The 21928-nt window shown below is 39.6% G+C and overlaps 1 protein-coding gene and 3 long non-coding RNA genes across 4 annotated transcripts in view; all 4 read left to right on the plus strand.

Moving 5' to 3' along the window:
* Positions 1 to 21928, plus strand: part of LOC120433551 (obscurin-like) — a 64158-nt gene that overhangs the window by 19016 nt on the left and 23214 nt on the right. The gene's annotated exons all lie outside the window — the stretch shown is intronic.
* Positions 108 to 688, plus strand: LOC120439163. Its single transcript, XR_005612430.1, has 4 exons — positions 108 to 169; positions 268 to 327; positions 497 to 547; positions 662 to 688. It is a non-coding gene; the product is annotated as an uncharacterized LOC120439163 (long non-coding RNA).
* Positions 837 to 5940, plus strand: LOC120439172. The gene is made up of 3 exons (XR_005612440.1): positions 837 to 872; positions 5209 to 5271; positions 5887 to 5940. It is a non-coding gene; the product is annotated as an uncharacterized LOC120439172 (long non-coding RNA).
* On the plus strand, positions 6332 to 7442 carry LOC120439164. The gene is made up of 3 exons (XR_005612431.1): positions 6332 to 6373; positions 6625 to 6690; positions 6791 to 7442. It is a non-coding gene; the product is annotated as an uncharacterized LOC120439164 (long non-coding RNA).

Genomic DNA, 21928 nt, shown 5'->3' on the forward strand with positions numbered 1-21928 from the left:
CATGTGAAAAGCACAGAGCAGCTAGAGATGAAACAGTCTTTGAATTTAAGGAAACTGGCACCATGTCATTGGTTTACAATTGTGTAACTAAAATATGAACATTTCAGGTGCAGATAAACCCCAGATGTCATTTACTCTAATATTGAACTGGAAAACTTTGTTAATAAGCGTGAGTACACAAAACATATACAATGTAGAAAAATTGTTTTTGAAATGTTTAAAAAATGTATTAATTATTTTTCTTTGTGGATTCGATCATCTTAACAGGGAAGCATCATAAACCAGAGCAGAGTGCTGTTTACGCTAATGTGAGGACGGGAGCTGCAGGTACAGTCACAACAGTCTCATTCAGTGTTTGTACTTGAATGTGTGTATATATCTCACAGCAGTGGTTTTTATTTATTTATTTATTCAGTATTAATCAGACTTTGAAAAAAGGCTCAAGATTTTCTGCCTTTTGCACATCTAATAATGATAATATTTTTTTGTTATGTAGAAAACGCTGCTCTTTATGAATCAGTTACACATGTGGAAGACACTAGAAATGGTACAGTACATCTTTGGAAGCAGCTGGAAATGATCTTTTTTCTTATTTAAGGAGACTAACTCATTAACGTGTGATGCCTGTTTAATCCTGTAAATTATTATATGAACATTTCAGGTGTTGGTGACCCCAAAGATGTCACATACTCTTACTAAGTTAAAAACATTGGAAATAAGCGTGAGTACTTACACACACTTACATATACATATATATGTATATATATATACAGTATATATATATTCCTTTATTGATTTCATTATCATAACAGGGAGGCTTCGTAGAGCAGAGGAGAGTGCCATTTACTCTGATGTGAAGATGGGAGCTGCAGGTAAGGTCACAACAGGTCTCATCCAGTGATCCGGTCATTGCGTGTGGTAGTACTGATCACTAGAGATGAATCTTGCACACATGTGGAAATTCATATCTTTAAAAAATCTCTGCTTTGTGTACAGTATGTTATTTTTCTTGCATCTAAAGTGTGATTTTATAAATGCTTTCCAGCTGTTTCTTTGAGATATTTCCCCATATTTTTCTTTGTTTTGTTTTGTTAGTTTGCGTGTTTTAGGGAGACCAGGTCTGGTTGTAACACATTTTGCTCCGCACAACGCAATAAATTTTGTGCTAGAGGTCTCAAACCTTTACACAAAATACCCATTTTTCCCTATAAATGTCAACTATTCAAAGCCCTGCAAGAATACCACAGACCTTGTGTGTTAATGTTAAATACATATGCGTTCCTTTGTTATAACCTACTCCACAATCAGGGTGGGTTGTAACACATGCTGGGGAGAAGTGCAAGTCGACACCAGAGAATGTGCTTCAAAAGTGATGTATTGGAATAAAAGAACAGTTTCTGTCTCTATTTCTCTGACTGACCATAACTCAAACACACCTGGCATGTGTGGCTGTGTACATTAGTTTAACAGAGCAAACTTTCATAATGACAGACACTTGGATGGGTGGACCAGTGGGTTCAGGGCATAGTGTTCTGGGAGGCTGGCCGACAGCTGGGTCCTTACAGCTGTGGCTCCAGTAAACATCAGCTGATACTAGAAAGTAATATTAAATAAATTCTAACAAGAGCTGATCAAGCTTAAACGTGCTGCTGGTTTCCTCTTTCTGGCACAAAGTGGGCTATAAACAAATGAGAGAGACGGGACTTGCGTCCAGAAAAGCCGATCAGCTGATCAATGCTCAGTTTCATGATTGAAGTAGCAACAGGAGAGGGAGGGAGAGAATGAGAAAGAAGAGGCAGCTGTGCCACGTAAAGACACAGAATAACTCCAGCTTTGTGTCTTTTTTCATTTTGCTAAGGTATGGAACAAATCGCTTCCTTTTGGCTCATCTGAAACGTGTAATATTTTCTCTGACTCATGGACGATTCCGTTTTTGGAGACGGTTGGCAACTCTACTAACTAACCTTATGAATAAATAAAGTTCACTATCAGTCAGTGGCGGTCCTAGCCTGTTTGGCGCCCGAAAAGCGAACACGCCCCGCTGGCGCCCCCACACACACACACACACACACACACACACACATATATGACCCTATATATGAAGAGAGAGAGTATGCAAGCGGACTACCAAACAGACATCATAATTAAAGATCATACAATGAGAACAGGACAAATCAACAATTGACACTGACTAATTATATTATATTATTGTATATATTGTTTGGGTTTAGTCTCTTACTGTTACTATTTTTACCATTTCTTCTTGGAGCAACTGTAACACACATAATTTCATTAGGGATTAAGAAAGTATTCTGATTCTTAATGTTTTAGGATACATGACCTGCCATTATCCAATGACATCTGCTTACCTGTATCTTTTTGCTCGTTTCTCCTTGTAGGAGCCATAATTAAATGTATTGAATTTTAATGATCACTGGGTTTTCATTTGTTTGGTTGCTATGGTGATGTGTAACCTAGAGTCACGTGGGTGTTAAGCGGTGACATTAAGAGGGCGTTGTCAGTCTGTCTTTCACTGGTTTGATTTTGACAGAGCAGGGCTGGGTAGCCGTGGTTTTTGTTGACCGCAGCCAACGAGTTTCCCCTTGTTGCATTAGAGCTGTGATGTTTTAAGAGTTTGAATCATGAGCTGATCACATTGCTCTGTAAACTTTCAAGCACTTTAATAAACAAGCAAGCAATTCCACCTCTCGCATTATTGCGTACAGTTGACAGCGCATCAGGCAAATAGGCGGCTCAGTCCCCTGCCTGGCGACTGTGAAGTCCTTCACACCTCTTCTTTCTCTCTTTTTAAACTTTAAAACGGGTTGTGTGTGAGACTTTAAATCAACAAAATATAAAATATACATTTAAATTGTTATTGATCCCTTTACCCCGAGTCCTAAAGTGTATATTTATTTTCTTACTCTTCTTATATTTATTGTTTGTTTACTTGCACTGCTGTAACTGGAGCCTCGTTGTCTCGTCTCTCTATATACTGGACTGTATGTATGGAGATGACAATAAAGTTTACTTTGACTTCAGCAGCGAGCAGGCGCACTGAGGCTCTCGGCTCACTTTTTCGCCTATAATTTCAAAAAAACATTGGTGCAAATTATAAGTCTGTATCATAATGTCTGGTGTTTTCGTGTTGTTGGTTTGTTTTTATTTTGTTTTATCTTGAGAGTTGGTTGTTAGATGCTGCTCCAGCCACCCAGAGAATCCCCGCCGCCTCGCCCTCTCCTCCCTGTGCCGCAAGAGCAGCAGGCGCACCTGTGAAACGGAGGGCGCCTACTCCCCAGCAAATGGGCGATAGAAAACTGATCGGTGCCTATGCCATTCCCAATATCGCTGGCATGATGTCGTGGGGCAGCATGAGTGCACGAGCACTTTTTGCCGATGCCCGTGATGCCGCCCCCACCACGCGATGCCGCGGCAACCGCCCGTGTCGCCCGTATCTAAAACCGCTACTGCTATCAGTAACATCATAGCACCGCCCAGCTGTATAGAAACTCCGTCATGCTAGCTGGTATGCAGTCTACGAGTTATTGTAACTGACTGTAAAAGTCAGAACAACGAAATAAACTCCACCTAAACTTGGTTTATATCGACCCAGATAGACTGCAGGTCATAACTTCTTACCTGAAGTCTGTGACTTGCTGTGACTAAAAGCTTGCTGTAATCAGAGTACTGTGTAATCAGATTACCAATGTAATCAGACAAATGGTGTAATCAAATTACTCGGGTAATCAGTGTGTTTGGGTAATACTGTAATGAAGTACTTTAGGTAATCAGATTACACAGAAATACTGTAATCAGATAATAATAACAATAATAATAATAATAATAATATATGTAACAATAATAATAATAATGATAATGGATTGCATTTATATGGCGCTTTTCAAGACCCTCAAAGCGCTTTACAGATTCCACTATTCATTCACTCTCACATTCACACACTGGTGGAGGCACTGGTGAAGCTACAGTTGTAGCCACAGCTGCCCTGGGGCAGACTGACAGGCGAAGGCTGCCATATCGCTGTCATCACCAGTAGGCGGTAGGTGAAGTATCTTGCCCAAGGACACAATGACCTAGACAGGCGTTAGTACTCTGATTACTATCAGAGTACTAACGCAGTCAGTAATGTCTCTTACCTGTTTAATCTGAGTACTGTGTCTGTAATCAGGTAATCAGTACTTGAATCAGATTACCTGTTTAATCAGAGTACTCATGTAATCAGATTACTTGTTTACTCTGATTACACAAGTACTCTGATTACACAAGTAATCTGATTACCTAAGTACTCTGATTACAGTGTAATCTGATTACCTGTTTACTCTGAGTACTTGTGTAATCAGAGTACTTAGGTACTCAGATTACCTGTGTAATCAGGGTACGTGTGTAATCAGTAATACTGTATTTAGAGTACTCATGTAATCAGATTACTTGTTTACTCTAATTACACAAGTACTCTGATTACACAAGTAATCTGATTACCTATGTACTCTGATTACAGTGTAATCTGATTACCTGTTTACTCTGAGTACTTGTGTAATCAGAGTACTTAGGTACTCAGATTACCTGTGTAATCAGAGTACGTGTGTAATAAGTAACACTGTATATAGAGTACTCATGTAATCAGATTACTTGTTTACTCTGATTACACAAGTACTCTGATTACACAAGTACTCTGATTACACAAGTAATCTGATTACCTAAGTACTCTGATTGCAGTGTAATCTGATTACCTAAGTACGCCATAGCCACCACCAAACAACTGTTATTTTTACACATCTGCCAGTAACTGTTTAGTAGCTGCCAGGGCCAGAAAAGGACAGTGGTAGCTGAGTGTGGGTCAAATTTGCTACAAAAAACCCCTTTGTATGTCACAACCACTTTGTTCTCAATAAAATCTGCATACACTTGCAGCCATGACAAGCACCATGTGAAATCACGGATGGAAGTGGGTAAAAACTGAAATCATCATATGACTCCTATCTCATCCCTGAGATAGATAGGATGAGATTGGTGACGTTACAACTCGCCCCATGTTACAACCATACCCAGTCTCCCCTACATGAACTCATCTATATCTTTAAATATAAAACACTTCATTTTTATTTCAGTTTCAGTCAACCTCTAAGCTTGTCCCTTCAGTGAATAGCTACATATCATATTTCTGCTGAATAAATATCACTTCTCTTTTAGAGGACAACCTGATGTATGCTGAGATTAACCACCACAAAAAAGAAAAAGCCAAGAAAAACAAAGGTGAGCAAAGTCTGCCATCATCTCCACTGAGTATTGTTCAGTCTGTTTCTTATCTTAAAGATGTAAATCTTCCTATGTTACAATTTCTATTCGCAGTTTACATAATTTAATAAAAGCTTCTTTTTTATCGTTTTTAATTGATATAATCTTTTTTATATGAATTGTTCGTCTAAGTACAAGTACATTGATTTTTTTAAGTATAAAATATATCTTATAGATTACTGTTGTAGCAGTAGCAGTGTATAAAAAATCACATTAGGAAGCACTTTCGTTAGTAGTAATAGTAGTAATAATAAGAAGATGAAGAATCAATTCCATTCTCTGTTTCAGCGCAAATAAAATCAGGTGCATTCATATCTAATGACTAATCATTTTTTAAATTTAATTTTTTTAATTATTAATTTATTTTATATTTCAAGGCTTCTATATAAAACTTTGATTTGATTTCTCTTCCATGCAGCAAAAAGCCCATGTTTTTTTTGTTTGTTTTTTCTATTTATTTATTTTTTGTGCTGTTTTATTTTCTAATTTTTGGACAATTATGATATAAAAACAGTTATTGATTTTAATTATGAGAATATGAAGACGTTTAAATAATTGTCTTTCTACTTACAGGAAAATCAAGTCCTGAATCAACCAATGAAGCAGTTTACTCCAGTCAAATTAGAAAGAGCTCTAGGTAATATGAAAATATAATTATTAAATCTAACTATATCCTCACTTAACGTTTTTGTATAAAACTTTGAAGGCAAAAGTTAGATATGTCATCTTTAGTATTTGAGCTTTAAAGTTAAGATTTTGCACATTTTTACAAAATCTTACATATTACATTTTACATATTACACACGTAAAAATGTGTAATATTTAGATTCTGCTGTGCCCAAGCTACTTACACTTTCTTTCTTCACTTGTGAGATTATCTTCAGACCGTTGTAAATTTCTTATATTTTAACTCCATCCAGCTTTTTCCATTGATCCTTCAGCTGTATGTTATATTTGTGCTGCACAAATGTATGCTGAGATCTCATATCTCTCGTAGAGGACAGTCCAATGTATGCTCAGGTCAGCCGCTTGAATAAAGGAAATGCTAAGACAAACAAGGGTGAGTAAAGCCTGCAATCATCTCCAGTGATGACATGGATAATTTATTATAATGATTTATTATTTTTGATTAAAAATGTAAATCTGTTTGTTTGTGTGTGAGTGCATTTTTGTTTATATCACTAATAAAAACAGTGATAAAGAAAACTTTGTTAACCTGTGGGTTAAGAAAATTATTGTTGTTTTTGTTGTTGTTGTTGTTATTATTATGAGACTACACAAGTCTTTTAAGTAAACTTCTCTCCATTACAGGAAAATCAAGTCTTGTGTCAGCTGATGAAGCAGTTTACTCTGAAGTCAAACGAGGGAGCACTCTAGGTATTTATGCTGACATGATGGAGAATGATGTGATGATTTAATGTTGTTCTTTAGCTCATAATATTGTTTCAAATTGGAAATCTTGTTGTCTTTTTTACAGGTCCGTGAGGAGAGCTGTAACAGCAACACCATAATGAAGCTTTTTATGAAGCCACTGTTGCTCCTCTGCTACTCAAGTGTCATACACGCCCAATAAGTATAAGAGTTATAGGTCATCATCATTATGAAATACAATATCTGTATTAATAACTGTAGACTTATGACTGTATTTTAGCACAAAAAAGTACAAACTGGTGTGCTTCTGTTTAGTTTCATGCTCTCTTTATTCACTCAGTGATAATAACAGTTTGACGTACAGTCAGCTTTTTCACTGTTACATATGGTTTATTAATGTTTGGGCAATAAACACTGTATATTTTTGTATGTAATGATCTTCTACATTATTAAAAGAAGACTGATATGATACGGTATATATCTGACTGTATTTGTGCAAAATACTAATGAACCTGTTGCTGTCAATTATGGAATAATTTGCTTTTTCTTCATGAAAATATGCGTTCATATTGTGATATGTGTGTCTGTGGTTGTGTGTGTGTGTGTGTGTCTGAGAGAGAGATACAAACATATAAACATACAGAATGTGAGATGCTGCGTTTGCTCCAGTTCAGTGTGGTGGCAAGGCCCAAAAATAATATCTGCCCACGGCTTTTCACAGAGTCATGAAAGGCCTTATCTTCATCTCTTCATTAAATAAAAACAATGACCTAAAAATTGTGTTCTTTGACTACAGAACTAAAATGACAAAGAACAATCTAAGCTGAATGTGTGCAACCTTATGGAAAATATATTTTAGCTCTGACAGCTGGTAGACAGAGGGCATAGACACAGAACAACTTTCTGTGACTCACCGGCTGAAGAAGTGGAAGAGTGAGAAACTGAAATGTCCAATCTATGTTCCTTTTGGAGTCCGGAGAATTGCTGGGAGCAGAAAGGCAGAAACGGAGTAGGCCAGCATCAGGAGACCAGGTCAGTGATGAATAGTGAGTATAGGGAACAGGTAAAGGTAAGAGACAGATAATGCACGTTAATACAACAACATGGAAACCAATTTATCAGGGGTAAATTGGTTTCCATGTTGTGACGTTGAGGTGCAGGTGAGATGAGCCAAGAGCTGGTAAGCCAGAATTCCACCCAGGAGGGACAAACCAGGATTCAGGGACAGGAACAGAAAAACAGCACAACATGACACTCAGTCTGGGCCATGACATATATAGGACCTCATATGGGTATTCTGTAATTAGCGTTGCCAACTGTCCCATTTCAGCTGGCACATCCCATATAATGAGCAAAATTGGTTTGTCCCTTATTCTACCAAATATCATGAAAATTGATGGTTACCCGCAATGTCACACACAGTGCGTTTTTACACTATGCCCAGCTGGTTGTGCTCTGTGCTTCTGGCATGCCAGAGTGTCCCTTATTTGATATTTAAAAAGTTGGCAACCCTATCTGTAACTGACATATCATTTACATATCCACGTAGGCTGCCGGACATCAAATGACCAGCATATCTCTGTACTTCCAAATGAGCTGTTAAAGGGGCCTTTGTGTGATCTGTCCTTGGTGAAGCAAATGGCCGAAAAGATTTGACACATTGACAGGGCTTCTCTCCACCACTGTAGAAAAATGTCCTGGTCCACCACTTCTCCTCTGCTCAGGCTTAGCCTTTCACCAGCCCCTCACTCTTCATCCTCCATGCTCACCGTTTCTTCTTCTCTGCCAGTACTTGCATCTCGCTCGACGAAGACGCTCTTGATGGCGAAGTAGTAGTTACCAGCCCAAGACCTGCAACATGTCTGGGGAGCTCACCTTTGCCCATTTTCTGGAAATTCCTGACTCAGTGTTGGCCAGCTCTTCTGCCTTGATGATACCAACAGTTCATTGGAGGTTCTGCACCTAGTTAGTCTGAGGCATCTGCAACCTTAATTCCTTGAGCTCCCTCTTCCAGGTAGAAGTTCCCACCTATGTTGCCCAGCATACTTGCTAAGCTGTCAGCCCTGTGCAGCTCAAGCTTTAGAAACCCAGGCTACCAGAGCCTCCTGAGCAGCTCCAGCTTCCCGAGTCATCTCTGAAGCCTTCAGCGCTGCTCCAGTCACCAGTCATCCCATACAAACAGAATCAGAGCCCATGGGCCCCGAGCAACCAGAACCAGACGCCATGGATTTTTTGCCACCGAGTTCCAAGGGCCTCTGTGTACCTGCGCTGCTACAGTTGACCTCCAACCAAGGCACCTAAAGTTCATTGTTCTGGTCCCAGTCCCTTCCAACATCTTCATCAAGATGATAGAGAATTATGTGTGGGATCACATTTTTTTATATTTAAAATTAAATGTCTATCTATGATTAGCATTCTTGGCTTGCAGTACTAACCACAGCCTGCTCATATATTTCTCTGTGGAGTTTCCCACAGAGTAAGCCAGAATAAACTTTACTCTGACTTCCTCTGACAGACCAAAGATGTGCTTGAGAATGGCTGATTCTCTCTCTCTATGTTGGCCCTCTGATAATGTAGCGACCTTTCCAAGATGTACACCACTTTTTGTCCCTGTGTCACTTTGAATTAGATAAGAGGTTAAACAATTGATGGATGTTGCTATTTTGACAGTGTTGCACTCTCTTACTTTTGATGGGAGCACTGTATCACTATACACTGTGATCATGTCAGCAACAACAACTTCACCTGTAGAGTTCAAGACTTTGCAGATGATGAATGCTGTATTCTTTTTAATAAAAGTAAAATCATCAGTACTTTTAAAATTGTACTACTTTCTTTTTGTGTCAGCTTTGCATATGTGCATATGTAGTTTCTGTCCATTCGGCTATACTTATTTTCATGTACTGAAAGTGACCTGATGAATTACATCATCTAGAGAAAAGGAAATGCAGTCTGTAGCTTAGAGCTGCAGACAATCAAAAAAGAATCTAGTCAAGAAGAGCACAGTGGGAATTTAATGCTGCTCTCTTTGTACTGCGCTACCCATAGTCAAAGTGCAAGGCTATTAAAATTTGAGAGAACTGGAGTGACTATGGCCATGACACATATCTTTGTGTGCATGTGTGTGTGTGTGTGTGTGTGTGTGTGTGTGTGTGTGTGTGTGTGTGTGTGTGTGTGTGTGTGTAGGTGTCTAGAGAAGCTGCAAAGAGTGCGTTTGTCAGACTCACAAATGGCAATTTTTCCTCATTGTTGACTGATGTTTAATATTGTAACTAGGAAACAAATGTAGTCACGCTAGTCCAAGTAGTAGTTTAGATGATGCATGTATTTCATAGTGAATTACCAATAACGGGAACCACTGCAACCAGAAAGTAGCGCTATGATCACTGAGAATGATAATTACATAAATAAATGCAGAACATAATGTGACTGTTTTAACCTTTCTTGGCACAAGACCAAGCTGATGTGGACAACAAATGTCAGCAGTGGAACAGTGCTGCTGTGGTTTGTGTAGCTGTTTATAGTTCTATGAGCTCATTATAAAGGGGAAGGAAGCACACAGACCCTTTACAAGAAAACAGCTTCACCGTTAGAACACGTTGACTTTAGCACTGCAGCAGGGCTGGGTGTGACAATGAGGCACTCTTTGTTCTGCATGCTTGATTTATTATGTGAGTACATTAATAACTATGTCTTATGAATATCACAAATTATTGGACATGTTTCTGTATTATTGTAGGGTCTTTATCTTACAATGTAAAGTGCTTTGATGTGGCTGTTGTTGTGATTTGAAGCTAAATAAATAAAACTGAACTGAATTGAATTATGAGAATTACACTAAATTTCCAGACAATACAATTTGTCTTGAATGTAGCACATTTAAGGTTTATTTCAATATAATTATATTGAGTGATTCCTTAACTTTATCAAAAACAGGTTTAACAAAATCTGATCAGGTTTCAATCTTCATTTCAGTGCTCAGTACGATCTTCTATGGAAATGCTAGAGGTGAGTTTTTTTTTTCGTTCTTGTTTTCCTCAAATGTAATTCAGTCTTTATTTATTTATTTTCATATTCATTGCCATTACCTCTTGAATAAAATTAACAAATACAACATTTTTATTATCTCTTGAATTTGCCAATGTCCTAATAATGAGATACTGCACATATAAATTACTTTGAATATTAAGAAGAGGAATCGAGACTTTTTAAATCAAGAAGAAGAGGATGTGATTGAAGGCAAAGGAAGAATTAAATGGTGAAAGTTGAAGGAGGAAGAATGCTGCACAGGGAGGAGTTGAGCTAGATCTGGGTGGTAGGCAAGAATTACCAGACGACTGGGAAAGTACAATTGTAGAGGTGAGGGAAACCATGAGGAACGTATTTGATGTATTCTCTTGACAGAAGAAAAAGGACAAGAAGACTTAGCAGTGGAATCATGAAGTATAGGAAAGTCAAGTCAGCTTTATTTGTATAGCACATTTAAAAGACATCAAGTATCACCCAAAGTGCTGAACAGGGATAATGTAATCAAATAAAAGAAAGAATTAAAATAACTGAGTTAAAAAACATTCCAAATATCCATATTTATACACACACAAGCAGACTATTATATACATTTGTTTATACAAGTATATATGTACTCGTACATGTGCACATACGTAAACATGCATATATGTACACACACACACACACACACACGGGTACGCACATGGACATACATACACATACATACACATACACTAATACACGTATACATATACTCATGCATACATCATCCAATGAGACACCAGAATAGCTAACACAGAATAAAAGTGGTGTCAAAGAGAGCTGAAAGTCTTTGAAAACAGATAGGTCTTCAAATTTGATTCAAAGATTTCAAAAGAGGAAGAGAATTTTATAAAAGAGGAAGACTGTTGGAGAGTCTCGGAGTGGCGATGGAGAAAGCCCTGTCACCTCTGGATTTTAACTGGGAGTGTGGAACCAGTAAAAGCATCTGACTGGAGGAACACAGAGTTCGAGTGGGTAGGTGCAGGCTAAGGAGATCTGAAATGTAACCTGGGGCCAAGCCATGGAGGACTTTAAAAACAAATAATAAAACCTTGAAATCAATTTGGTATTTAACTGGAAGCCAATGTAAAGATGTGTGAAGTTGCTCATTTTGAGCAAGTTGCAGGTGGGACAGGCTTAAATGACAGGCGCCTAAATAGAGAGTTACAGTAATCAAGTTGTGATGAAATGAAGGCATGGATAACGGTTTCCGAATCTTTGGATGACAAGATAGTTTTGGGTTTAGAAATGCTCCTGAGCTGGAAGAAACAACTGAGTTCATATGTTTGTCCATCTTGAGGGTAGAATTGAAAATGAAACCAAGATTTTTAACATGGGGATGGATATTAGCTGATAGTGAGACTAACACAGTCTTGGTTGCCAAAAATTATTATGTCAGTTTTATCATGTTTTAGTTTGAGAAAGTTCAAAGATATCCAGCAATTTATGTCGCTAAGACAATCTGAAACTTTCTGCAATGTGCTATCAACACCTGGCTTTGGGGAGAGATAGAACTGTGTATCATCTGCATAATAAAGAAAATAGAAAATGACAGAGGAGGATAGATGGAGGAGAGTTAGTGAATCAGAAAGTGCAGAGAATTAGTGAGGAGAAAGTGAGGAACGGTGTGAAGAGGTGGAAAAGACCTGTAAAATGCACAGAAGGATTTAGCTTTTATTCTGCACCTCCATTGCTGGAGTGGATATACAGAGCTGGGGACAACAAGATGGTTGTTGCCTGTTGTTGCAGTAATCCCAGAATCAGACTCTTGTAGGTGAAAATAATCGTCAAGCTGACGAAGCAGTCCTATTGTGCTTGGTTAGCCTGTACCTGACAGGTACCAATAAATGAAGGGGAGTGCAATTCTGGCAGTCGCGATTCAGGAAGGAAAGCAGTGTACGGTGTAAACCATGGGAATATGGTGCACTTAGTTCAGGATACAGTTGGGTATACAGTGGCTTGCAAAAGTATTCGGCCCCCTTGAACTTTTCCACATTTTGTCACATTACAGCCACAAACATGAATCAATTTTATTGGAATTCCACGTGACAGACCAATACAAAGTGGTGTACACGTGAGAAGTGGAACGAAAATCATACATGATTCCAAACATTTTTTACAAATAAATAACTGCAAAGTGGGGTGTGCGTAATTATTCAGCCCCCTGAGTCAATACTTTGTAGAACCACCTTTATCTGCAATTACAGCTGCCAGTCTTTTAGGGTATGTCTCTACCAGCTTTGCACATCTAGAGACTGAAATTCTTGCCCATTCTTCTTTGCAAAACAGCTCCAGCTCAGTCAGATTAGATGGACAGCGTTTGTGAACAGCAGTTTTCAGATCTTGCCACAGATTCTCGATTGGATTTAGATCTGGACTTTGACTGGCCATTCTAACACATGGATATGTTTTGTTTTAAACCATTCCATTGTTGCCCTGGCTTTATGTTTAGGGTCGTTGTCCTGCTGGAAGGTGAACCTCCGCCCCAGTCTCAAGTCTTTTGCAGACTCCAAGAGGTTTTCTTCCAAGATCGCCCTGTATTTGGCTCTATCCATCTTCCCATAAACTCTGACCAGCTTCCCTGTCCCTGCTGAAGAGAAGCACCCCCAGAGCATGATGCTGCCACCACCATATTTGACAGTGGGGATGGTGTGTTCAGAGTGATGTGCAGTGGTAGTTTTCCGCCACACATAGCGTTTTGCATTTTGGCCAAAAGTTCCATTTTGGTCTCATCTGACCAGAGCACCTTCTTCCACATGTTTGCTGTGTCCCCCACATGGCTTGTGGCAAACTGCAAACGGGACTTCTTATGGTTTTCTGTTAACAATGGCTTTCTTCTTGCCACTCTTCCATAAGGCCAACTTTGTGCAGTGCACGACTAATAGTTGTCGTATGGACAGATTCCCCACCTGAGCTGTAGATCTCTGCAGCTCGTCCAGAGTCACCATGGGCCTCTTGGCTGCATTTCTGATCAGCGCTCTCCTTGTTCGGCCTGTGAGTTTAGGTGGGCGGCCTTGTCTTGGTAGGTTTACAGTTGTGCCATACTCCTTCCATTTCTGAATGATCGCTTGAACAGTGCTCCGTGGATGTTCAAGGCTTGGGAAATCTTTTTGTAGCGTAAGCCTGCTTTAAATTTCTCATTAACTTTATCCCTGACCTGTCTGGTGTCTAAATCCAATTGAGAATCTGTGGCAAGATCTGAAAACTGCTGTTCACAAACGCTGTCCATCTAATCTGACTGAGCTGGAGCTGTTTTGCAAAGAAGAATGGGCAAGGATTTCAGTCTCTAGATGTGCAAAGCTGGTAGAGACATACCCTAAAAGACTGGCAGCTGTAATTGCAGCAAAGGTGGTTCTACAAAGTATTGACTCAGGGGCTGAATAATTACGCACACCCCACTTTGCAGTTATTTATTTGTAAAAATGTTTGGAATCATGTATGATTTTCGTTCCACTTCTCACGTGTACACCACTTTGTATTGGTCTGTCACGTGGAATTCCAATAAAATTGATTCATGTTTGTGGCTGTAATGTGACAAAATGTGGAAAAGTTCAAGGGGGCCGAATACTTTTGCAAGCCACTGTAGAAGTAAATCCTCAATCACATTGGCATTAACCACAAGGTGGTTCAGACATCCTGGGTACCTCCTCAGTGAGGTGTTCCAGGCATGTCCTACCGAAGGAGGCAGCAGGGGCAATCCCAGGACATATTGAGAATAGATAGGATATCCATACCAGGGTGATTTGTGACATTCAGGTCTCTCTTGAAAAAGGAATCTCTAATCTCAATGATGCTTTTACCTGCATAAATAAAAGATGAATAACTGGGGACTCTGCCAGATGCTCCCAGCACAAATTACCTATCTGACTGACTGATATCACATAAAACTCTACTGCCTTAGAATATGAGTGATTAAGGAAAACTTAATAGCTTCAGTCCATAATAGCTCAAGAACCAGATAATGATTTTTTTTTATTTCTATAAAATGTATTCCCGAAGCAAGTCATATTTTTGTGTTTTACTTGTTTTATATTTTGCTTTAAACAGCCAGTAAACCTCGGGCCTTAATAACGGCACATGAGGGAGTCATACCAGCAGGGGCAGTGTGACACTGAGCTGCTCTGTGGAGGGCTCTGCTGGCTGGAAGTTTGACTGGTTCAGACGTGATTCAGAGTTTTCTGTGGCTCAGAAAATAGAAGTTGGAACATCAGAGCACACTATCAGTATTTCAGAAGGAGGCATCTATTACTGCAGAGGAGGAGAGGAGATCCAGTTTTCTCCACAGAGGACAGTGTTCCAGTTAAAATTAAGAAACGGGTGAGTGTTACGTTTTGAAATAACATAAATTAATCACTGACATCAAAGTAACACTTGATAAACCTTTTGCCTGTTAATTTCTTTTCTCTTTTTATATTTGTGTTTTTCTCCACATTGTGTATGTTTTTTGGGAACAGTCCTGTATGTTGTAAAGTCGCAACACCGTTGGCCTCAGATGTTCATTGGTGAGACAATCATCCTTCAATGTGAGATCCAGGGAGGGGAAGACAAGGAGATTACATACGAATGGAAATCACCAAATCCAAACATCCCTGAAACGTCCAGTGAATACAGGATCAGCAGATTATCAGTGTCCCACAGTGGAGACTACAAATGTCGGGGTAGCAGTGACTATCTCTTAGCAAAATGGAGTGACCCCTTCACACTGATTGTCTTGTGTGAGTTGAACTGTCTAGCATTCATAAAAAAAAATCAGATTTAATGTACACATGTGTTAAAATGTGCATTTTTCTTCTTTTTTTAATCTACAAAGAGAAAGGAAAGACAGCAAAGGGAGACCTGTAATATTATTTCTGAAAAGGGAATGTACAGTGTTAAGAAATCAGTAAAATTTTTTGATAATTTTGATAATTTTAGTCAGTCTATGTGTGCATCTACGTCACATAGATAAAATACTGAGGGGATGTTTAGATTGCACCGAGTCTGAATACTAAACCAAAAAACAGAGTACAAAACCAAAGAGCTCAGGAAGCTGCCCAGGAGTCCCGGAACAGACTCCAAAACAAAAATAAAAACAGAGATCAGAACCAAAGAGCACTGGAGGTCAGGTAAACAGAGTCCAAAAACCAAAAGTCCTGCCGCAGGAGATCAAAGCAAAACAGTTGAGAGACCGTCCATGCTCCCTGCGAAAACCAAGTCCAAAACAAAAATAGTTCAGGCAGCCGGCCCAGAGTCCAGTGACAGGGGCAAGCCAGAACAGGAGGCCGATGGCGTGTCTAGTGGCAGCAACAAAGGCTAACCAGATCCGGAGACTTTCACCACACTCAAATTTATAATCCCTTTAATGAAATACTGCAACATCCTAACATACTTGGAAACAACAGCAAATTGTCATGTAAAAAAGCTACAGTCATTAAAGTAAATGTGTACAGCTGCAAAAATAACTGGTCAGAGTAAACACTGGGGTATTTGACTACACACCTTCCCCATACAATTTATTGGTTTGCACTGGGATTCATCTGTTTATGTTCAGTTTCCCACTTCCCAAAATTATGATTTTCCAGAAAAAAGTATTCTTAACAACAGCACTAAAAAAACAAAACAAAACAAAAAACAGCTTTATAATGATTCCATGTGTCTATCATGTTCTTAATTTTATTTTATTTTTATATGAACAGTGAATCTCCCTGAGCAAAGATCATTTTTTACTCCGCAAAGATACATGACGCTATAAAGTGGTGACATGTAATATATATAATAAACTCCAAAAACAGTTTGAAAAATCAGGTTCAGTAAAAGGACTAGATGTTACAATCCCTGATAATGCATTGCTTTAAATGGAGAAAATCTTGAGGAATGGCTGTTATGAGAAAAGGCTGCCCAGAAACTTTACCAGCGGCACACATCGTGATGCCTCAACTTTTGGTCTTTTACCCGGCTGTTTAGCCTGCCGTTGCGTGTGTCCTCTGATCCCAATCTCTCTAAGCAGTTTTGCTGTTGTACTGGCAACAAAGCCCCTGCACCCCACTTCCACTGGGCACACCTTGATCTTCCAGCCTCTGTACTTTGAGCTTCTTAAGCTCAAAAGCTTCTTCAATTGCATTCTCCCATGGTACCGTCAGCTCAATGACGTATGCAAGTTTTGGGGAGTTAGACCAAAGGACGAGGTCTGGTCGCAGAGTAGTTGTTACGATCTCTGTGGGAAAAATTAGCCTCTGATCCAAGTCCACGTGCATCTGCCAATCCCTGGCAACCTTCAGTGGGCCCAGGTCCGGGGTTGAGGGACTTGGCCTCAGCTTGTCTCCCTCCCGGACAAATGCTGATGAAAACTGACGCTCCTCTTGGTACGTGAAAGGTTGAGCTTTGATGGATTTTCTTTTATACTCAGCTTTCTCGGCTAGACAACTGAGGACCTGGTTGTGTCTCCATGTGTATCTGCCCTGAGTAAGGCTAGTCCTACAACCAACCAAGATGTGCTTGAGTGTGGCTGGGACTGTACACAGGGGGCCGGATGGGTCCTTTCCAAACCACAGCTGCAGATTTATTGGGGAAGGTAGCACATCGTGTGTCGCTCGGATGATGAAACTTAGTCTATTAGACTTTATTCCCCAGATTTCACTCCATGAGAGTTTCCTCTTTTCGACACTCTCCCACTTGCTAGGGTGGGAGCAGTGCCTCTCACTATGGGGTCCCGGGAGTCTGTGAGTGACATCTCAAGCCTCACTTTTGCACATTTAAACTCCTCTACCAGGTTAGGGATAGGCAATGACAGTATCCTGTCGCTATAGAGTCCAAACCTGATGAGGCATTTGGGAAGTCCGAGCCACTTCTTAACGCAGGAGCTCACTACAATTTAAAAGACTGACTGAATGTATAAAGTGTGATCATTTTCATAAGAAAATTCTTGTTAAAGAAAATTGACATCAATCTACTGTTTTTTTTTCTTTCTGTATCTTCAACAGCAAGTAAACCCAGAGCCACACTGACAGCACAAAGCTCAGTCATACCAGCAGGGGGCAGTGTGACACTGAGCTGCTCTGTGGAGGGCTCTGCTGGCTGGAAGTTTGACTGGTTCAGACGTGATTCAGTCTCTTCTAAAGCTCAGCTCATGAGAGGAAATGAAGCAAACAGAGTTATTAGTGTCTCACAAGGAGGTCTGTACCACTGCAGAGGAGGGAGAGGAGATCCAGTTTTCTACACAGAGGACAGCAGTGAATTCATTGTGGAGGAAACCTGTGAGTTTAACTGTTATAGTATTTCTGACAAAGCACAGTGTATTGTATTTGTGATCTGTGCTGTTTTTCTGTCAGTCTATACTTTAATACTTTCAAAGCCAATTGAATGTATTTCCATTATATTTTGATTCTGTCTTGTTGTTCAGTCTTCCAGTTTGTTTATTAACTAGCTAGTTGTTTTCCAACCAGTACACTCATATGTTTGAAATAACAGAATCTATCAGTTATATGTTTTATTTTTGATAAAGAGAAGGTGATGATAAATGGCTAATAGTAAATTTAAAAAGTTAAAAAAAACACATAACAGATGGCCAGTGATGAGAATAATGGTCAGGGTATGTTAGAGGGAGGAACCCTGAGGAAGGAATGAATTTAAAACTCAGAGTACTGGGACACCTGACCAGATACCATGACACAAAGTCACAAAGTGCCAAGGTGGAGTGTATAAAAGGAAACCAATAAGTGCAGATCTGCAAACCTCCTCCTCCCCTCACTCGTGAAATAGACCCCACGATACTTAATCTCCTCTACTTGGGGCAGCAACTTATCCCTGACCTGGAGTGAGCATGCCACCCTTTTCCAGCTGAGGACCTCAGGCCTCAGACTTGGAGGTGCTGATTCTTATTTCTGCCACTTTAAACTCAGCTGAACAGCCCAACATGACTCCTTCTTCTGCCTGATGGCTCCCTTCACCTCTGGTGCCCACCAGCTGTTTCGGGGGTTACCACCACTACAGGCACCAACCACCTTGCACCCGGAGCTCAGTGCAGCAGCCTCAGCAATGGAGGTGCCTAAAATGGTCCATTCAGACTAAGTGTCTGCAGTCTCCCTCAGAATGCTGTCAAAGTAAGTAACAGTACACCACTCAGGTTCAGGTCAGGCAGGCCATTGTTCCCACTCAAACCCCTCCAGGTCTCAGTGTAGTTTCCCACGTGAGTGTTGAAGTCTCCCAGTAGATGACAGAGTCCCCAGGTGGAGCACTCTCAAGCAACCCACCCATGGATTCCAACAAGGGCAGGTACTGTTGTTCAGTGCATAAATGCAGACAACAGTCAGGACCCTTTCCCCGACCTGAAGGTGCAGAGAACAAACCATCGGTTTGCCAGGGATCTGTCTGCCACGGTTTATGCCATTGACTGCCAAGCACACACTGCAGTCGCCCCTTTGCTCGCCTCCTGTGCATGGCAGGCCTACAGGTGGGTGGTCCCATGTCCTTTTTCTGGGCTGCACCCAACCGGGCCCCATGGGCTAAGGCCCAGCCACTAGGTGCTCAACTTGTGCACCCTCCCCAGGCCTGTCTCCAGGACATCAGCCTGGCGACATCTCCATGGTGTACCTTGCCTCTTGCCTTGTGGTAGCTGGGATAGAAATCCAGCCCTATGACCTTGATAAGGATAAGTAATTAGCAAATATTTTTATTTAAATTGTACCTGTTGTCACTTTAAAAATGTTGATAGGTTTTTTATCTTATACTGTGAATAAAATTTGCATTTATGAGATTTGCATGTCCTGCATCGATGTTATAGATTACATGTATGATAATTAACAATATTGGCATTCTTTTCTATTAAGATGTAATAAAGTAACCGTCTTTTTTCTACCTTAATGCCTTACTTGCGTTTTCCAAACTGACCAGCACAAACTGAAAAACCTCAGGCCTCACTGGGGGGCAGCGTGACCCTGAACTGCTCTGTGAACGACTCTGCAGGATGGAGATATTACTGGTTCAGACGTACCTCAGAGTCTTCTGCAGCCCAGAGAATAACAAACGGAACATCATCCCACACTTTCAGTGTTTCAGAAGGAGGCATCTATTACTGCAGAGGAGGAAGAGGAGACCCAGTTTTCTTCACAGAGGACAGTGTTTCAGTCACAATTGAGACAAATGGTAAGTGTTGTATTTTGTTCAGATATAAAACAAATTACATCCATAATTAACATCAAATTAACTGCTGACAACATTTTCTTTGCTATTGATTCATTCATTATTCATTATTTTTGTCTCATGTCTTAAACTACTTGGTTAAGGTAGAGTCAAAAGAAGGGATGTATATATAATATATATATATATATATATGTAATGTAAAAAAAAGTCATCTGTCAGTAAGAGATTATGAAACTGCTAAAATTCTCAAAACCTGGGGAGCCAAAATGAGAATCTGTTATATTTTGTTGTACAGTAGATCTGAATTACTTTTGTTTCAATTTACAGCAAAATCCTGACAGGAATAGAACACCAGTTACAACTTTTCTGTTTATCGCTCTGAAAAGATGAATATAGGTAGCAGCAGCAAAATAAATAAGTAATAAATAAAAGTAATCTGGGGCTGATTCTTCTTTATTTATCTATTACTATAGCTCAACATTTTAATACATCAACAATAGCCAGGTCCTGCTACCTGTGGTTTTGGAGTCAATTTGGCATCTCACAGCACGTACTTTTTTTTTTTTTTTTGGTATGGTGAACGCACACAAAACCATGCTATGACCGTCTGGTGTGGTGAAACACATTAACCAACTCAGGGTTCATACCTCAAAGCCAATGGTGGCTGTCTCTGCAGCATGTTTCATATGTGTGGCTCCAGGTCCTTGCATGCTACTGCATTTCTTCAACCTCCTGCTTGTGAAAATGTTTGCCCAGCCATGAAAAATATCAAGCAACAAAAGCTAACTCAGGCATCTAATATAAATTCCTAATTTCATAAATCATTTTATATATTTTCCAAAAAAAATCAAAATTAAAATTCAGTTTTATTTATACAGCACCAAATCACAACAACAGTTGCCTCAAGGTGCTTTATATTGTAAGGTAAAGATACTACAATAATACAAAGAAAACAGAGGAAAACCCAATAATCATATGACCTTTTATGAGCAAGTGTTTCAGCAAATGTGAGAAGGAAAAACTCCCTTTTAACAGGAAGAAACATCTAGCATGTAGCCCCGTGCGTGGGGGTGCAGGGCGTTAGTGCAGTTAGCTCGTTGACGCGTTAGCGCCATTCAGCCCCACGCATGGGACGATCCGCTCTAATGGAATGATATGGTACTATAAGGTCACTAAGATAAGATGGGGCCTGATTTTTTAAGATCTTGTATGTGAGGAGCAGGATTTTGAATTCAATTCTGGATTTAACAGGGAGCCAATGAAGGGAAGCCAAAACAGGAGAAATATGCTCTCTCTTTCTAGTCCCTGTCAGTACTCTTGCTGCAGCATTTTGGATTAACTGAAGGCTTTTCAGCGAGTTTTAAGGACATCCTGATAATAATGAATTACAGTAGTCCAGCCTTAAAGTAATAAATGCAAGAAATGTATCATATATATATTTCCAATGCTGAAAAAAAATGTTTGCTTTGAGAAACCAAACATGAAATCACACTTTAGTTTTGTGTACAGCATATTCTGCTTGGATTTATGTTCATATTTCTTTAATTTACTAACTTACTCTTACTCAGTAGTATTTATCACATTTCTTGTCTTTAAAAGATACATGCAGTTTGACTTCTTCATTTTAGTCTGACTTTAGCTGTAATCTATGCTTTTCTGTCACTGACCAGTCAGAGTTTGTGCTCTCTACATCCAAAATTTTATTCCATCGTTTATGTTGTTTTATATTTTATAATTTAAGGTTTCAGATGTGAAAGCCATTCGTTTCTTGTGCCTTTCATCATTGGACTTGTTTTTGGAAGTTTACCAATTGTTCCTGTGTTGTTGTGCTGTATATGCTGCCACGGAAGGATAAAAGGTGAGACTACCACATATTTATATTTGACTGAAGGGTTTATACATTCTGGTGATTTAAAGGGATTACAGAATGCATTTCTTCTCCTTTTTTGACAGATCGCTGTAGAAACAGGTTTGTACAGTACTGTCTTCTGTCCTTTTTAAGCATAACAATGTTACACATGAGTTTTACATTTACACGACATGTTTTAGGTTCATGCAGTCTCCAAACATCAATCAA

This window comes from Oreochromis aureus, linkage group 3 (assembly GCF_013358895.1).
Source record: "Oreochromis aureus strain Israel breed Guangdong linkage group 3, ZZ_aureus, whole genome shotgun sequence".
NCBI classification, from domain to species: Eukaryota; Metazoa; Chordata; class Actinopteri; order Cichliformes; family Cichlidae; genus Oreochromis; species Oreochromis aureus.